This window comes from Schistocerca cancellata, chromosome 3, assembly GCF_023864275.1.
Source record: "Schistocerca cancellata isolate TAMUIC-IGC-003103 chromosome 3, iqSchCanc2.1, whole genome shotgun sequence".
NCBI classification, from domain to species: domain Eukaryota; kingdom Metazoa; phylum Arthropoda; class Insecta; order Orthoptera; family Acrididae; genus Schistocerca; species Schistocerca cancellata.
This window is the reverse complement of record NC_064628.1, coordinates 636,205,018-636,209,577: the sequence shown is the minus strand read 5'-3', so window position 1 is coordinate 636,209,577 and position 4,560 is coordinate 636,205,018.

Sequence of the window (4,560 nt, the reverse complement as noted above, 5' to 3'; positions counted from 1 at the left end):
CCGGCCGGAGTGGCCGAGCGGTTTTAGGCGCTACAGTCTGGAGCTGCGTGACGGCTACGGTCACAGGTTCGAATCCTGCCTCGGACATGGATGTGTGTGATGTCCTTAGGCTAGTTAGGTTTAAGTAGTTCTACGTTCTAGGGGACTGGTGACCTCAGAAGTTAAGTCCCATAGTGCTCAGCGCCATTTGAACCATTTGAAACGCTTTTAAAACATTGGTGATTGGCCGTGTGCTGGCTGTCATAAACGTTTTTGAAGTCAACAAAAACCACGTAAATGACAACGTTGTGTTCCCAGCCCTTCTCTGTTACCTATCTGAACGTAAAAAGTTGGGCTACAGTTGATCTGTTCCTTCTGAAACTACATTGATAGCACTCTAATATTCCTTCTGAATTTGAGATCATTCTCTTAAGTTAACACTGAGACAGAGTTTTGTAGCTTACTCTATCACATGCCAAGAGGTCTTTTTAAGTGTTGCGCAGATTACGTTCATTTTCCAGTCGTCAGGCAATCTCTCATGTTCCCAAACATTCTTTAACAGCTTCGTAATTATTTTAACCAATACCAGTCCTCCATTCTTTATTTGCTCTCCTGCAATTTGATTCTCGCCGAAAGTCTTATTGTTTTTTAGATGTCTGATTATTTGCGTATTTCTTCTTCAATGGTAGTCTCTACATTGCTGTCTACAGTATCTGGTACATCACATGGAGGAGACTCAATTGGATCATCACAGTTTAGTACTTCTGCAAAGTACTCTACTTCGGTGTCATTCATGAGGATCTTCCCCTGTGTGTCTTTCATAAATATTTTTTTTTCTTATGTTTCTGAAGTACTTTCTTAATTTTTTGGTGTATTTGTCTTGTCCTGTGATGGATACTGTCTTCTTCAGCTTCTTCTGTTAGCTCTTTGTAATATTTCGATTTCTCCTGCCTTAGTATAATTGCCGTTTCCTTCCTTAATCTGATATACCTTTCTTTTAACTCCTGATCCCTATTATTTTCTAACAACCTCTTCCTAGCTTACCTTCTTTCTTTAGTTTTTGCTGGCACACTTGACTGAACCACGCCTTATCTGATCTCTTTCGTTTGCCTAGAATTTCGGATGATATCCTGTTTACTGTTTCCTAAATTTGAGACCAATCTTGGTTGATAACACAGTCTCCTACCTCTTCATTAAATTTACTTAGGTTTTCTGCTCGTGTTGGCACTTTTAATATCTGTCTCTTTTAGTCTGTTTATTATTATTTAGTCTGCTTAGCTATTTCACAAACCTTAAATTTAATGTTCATCTGACTTATCGCCAGGAAGTGATCAGTGTCACAATCAGCTTCTCTAACGGTTCACGTTTCTTTTATGCTATTTGCATACCACTTCTGATTACATACTTGGTCTACCTGATTTATGGGTTGCCCGTCTGGTGCCATCTATGTCCCTTTATGTATTTTTTTATGATGAAACCATGTACTTGTGGTGCAGATATTATTGTCACATGGCAAACTGATCTCTTGAGGAAGACTTTCATTACCAATCACCAACTTACAGATGTCTTCTTGACCTATTTGTCTTTAAAATCATCCAATATTATTTGAACATTATTGTCTGGCAACGATTTATACACATAGTCCATTTCAGTATAAAATTCCTCCTTCGCGATTTCCTCCTCATTCCTCATCCTCGCAGGGTGCGTGTTCATTGATCAGGGATATGTAACTATTCAGGAAAGCGATCATAATGTAGGAGATTGTTGCTAATGGATATAAACTCTTTCACTTCCTTCGTTACTGTGTTATGTTCATAAAAAGCAGTACCTAATTCATGGCACTCGCTACCGTGTCCACACATAATATTCTCATTGCTTATCTTGATGAATCCTGTACCATTTCATTCAATCTGGAGAGCTACAACTTTCAGCTTGTGATTCTCTAATTCCTTGGTCATATTTTGCGCATTTCCTGGCCTACAAAGGCTCCTTACATTCCAGGTTACGAAAGAGAACAACAGTGTTCGTGGACATGTCCGACTCCACCCGTTTTGGTCCACCCACTACATCTGATGAGGGTTCCTCAATCCGCCACCTGAGAAGGTCTCGCGTGGAGTTGCATCGATATCTTTCTTTTCCCATCATTTTTTTTAAGTTTCGTTTTCTTTGATTCAATTTTGTTATTTCTTTTCTTTAGGGACTTAAATTTTTTGGGTATAACATTATTTTCCTTCAAATACTATTCAGGAACTCTTTTTTATTTGATGTGCCGAAGTTTTATTTACTTCGTTCGTTACATCAAAATTCGGCGGCAGTTTACGAGTGCCAGCAATTCTAAATCCCCAAATACAAGATTAAAAATAAAAAAATACTGAGTGCCATCACCAATTTGTACTGAGCGGTATTGACTCAGTTTGCAAAATATTTAATTGGACAGGCACCAGAACTTTTGTTGTACAGTGTGAATTGCCCATAAACTGTCAAGATTTTTCCCGTAACACTTTGGACCCTAAAGTTAAACAATTCAAGCAAAATTAAGTCTCTTCAGTTGTTGGCTAATTGCATCCACTCTGTTTCCTAATTTAATGGCATTGTCCATTTCAAAGCTGAAAGTAATGATAATACTGTGACGTACTTACTTAATTTGGTTCGTATTTACTGATATGGGGAAAAATTTTGGCAGTTTATGGGCAATTCACTCTGTACAACCAAAGTATAGTTCTGTTCCGAAATTCTCTGGTGCCTGTCCAATAAAATATTTTGCAAATTAAGTCACTACCGCTCAATGCCAATCACCAGTCAGTCTTCTACACAATCATGACATCATGACATAACACAGTCACCTTAGTGTGTGCTATTTCTCCAGATAAGTACTGTACACACTCATTTCTCTCAGAGCGTGCTAACTATATATCTACAAAAAAAAAGGCCGCAAACACTTAATTATCTCAGTGCGTCCCAAACAGCAACACCAGACAAACTAAACGGAACAATTCCAATAAGTACCTGACAGTATCTCAACTCACACACCAATAACAAATGCTTGGACTCAGTATAGCTCTCTACACACCCGCTCTTTACATCATTCTTTAGCAAGATCTCCTTGCCTAACAATTTAATTATTAATAGTGGGAACTAGACAATAATTCATCGGTAGAAACTCCAGAGTTAAATAGATTGAATGGTAGTCACTCTTTGCCGTCGACTAACCAAACCCGCAAATACACTTCCAACCATAACAGATCAGTGATCACTTTATCGTGTAAGTACCCCAAAGCTCCATTACAACTGCAAGTCTCGCCTTGCGAGTCCAACTATCAGACCAATGGCTAACTGTGACCGTCTGTATGTCACTTCCATTGGGGACTCATTTCTCAGCATGAGACCTTCACTGTGAATATCTATTAGCCCCAAGTAAAACCATTTTGGAACTACCTACGCAAACAAATGTACAGTGCTACCTTTGTTTTTAAAAATTGAATCATAGTTTCAGATGGCCATTGTATCGTCTTCTCATGACCAGCTTCCATGTTCTGTAGGATTTTTGCTGCTCAAACTGTTACTGCTGACAGCCACTGATTGTGTGGTAGTCGAGTATGGGTCTGGTATGATATAAATGAAGTATGACATGGTGCGGAAGACTTAAACTTTATTGGATCAATATATATGCAGGTAAAATAAACATGACTTTACCGCAGACGCTGAAAACAAACTGCAGCCTCGGGTAAAGTTTCAGATATTGCACTCACAGCAAGTCAGCGATGTACAGTATATCGCAGTGGATGTCCTCAAGCAGCCCCTTCCCTTGTGAAGGGAAGATGAGAGTAGGGGCAGCAGTGACTGCAGAAGTGGTAGGTACAGATGTACATGACCAGTCGCGCCATGGTTGGAACTTTCACGAGAGATGAGCAGGCCGCTTCTCAAACTGGTGCTGTGCAGATGCACGAGATGATTTGTGTCGTGGTTGGAACATTCATGAGACACGACTGGCCTGTTTCTCAATGTGAACAAGCACTGATGCATGTGACCAGATGTGCCATAGCTCGCACTTGCAAAAGACACAACTGGGCTGTTTCTCAAGCTCAGAGTGGGCAAGGTATGAGTGCTGAATAGGTGGTATAGCTGTTGCTGATGTGAGAAGCGTCCAATGTGCCCACACGGGATGCCGATGGTTCCACCAAAAAGACAGAGGCGGAGTTTCAGTGGTGAGTATGTAGGCATGTGGATGTCACGCGTGCCATAGAGACTTTGATCTCAACAGTGCGATGGCATACGTTGAGGTGCAGTGCGACTGATGTGACCCACTAATGTATTAGCCAATGCAAACTTTGATGGGTGAGGTCTGTGCAGTGACCGTCTGTGGCGGATTGGATGCTTTGAGGGGGGCTGGAATGCTGAATACTGATATGTTTCGTGTCGTGGTTGAAGTCAGTGTAGATGGAGATGCTATCATGGAGTCTAGGCTGTTGTGGTGAACTCGTACTGGAAGAGGCACTTCAGTTGTCGGTGGCAGTTGGGGGCGAATTGTGGAATTCAGAGTGGTCAAAGAAGCGTCTTGTTGTGATCAGTGTCTCCGATGTG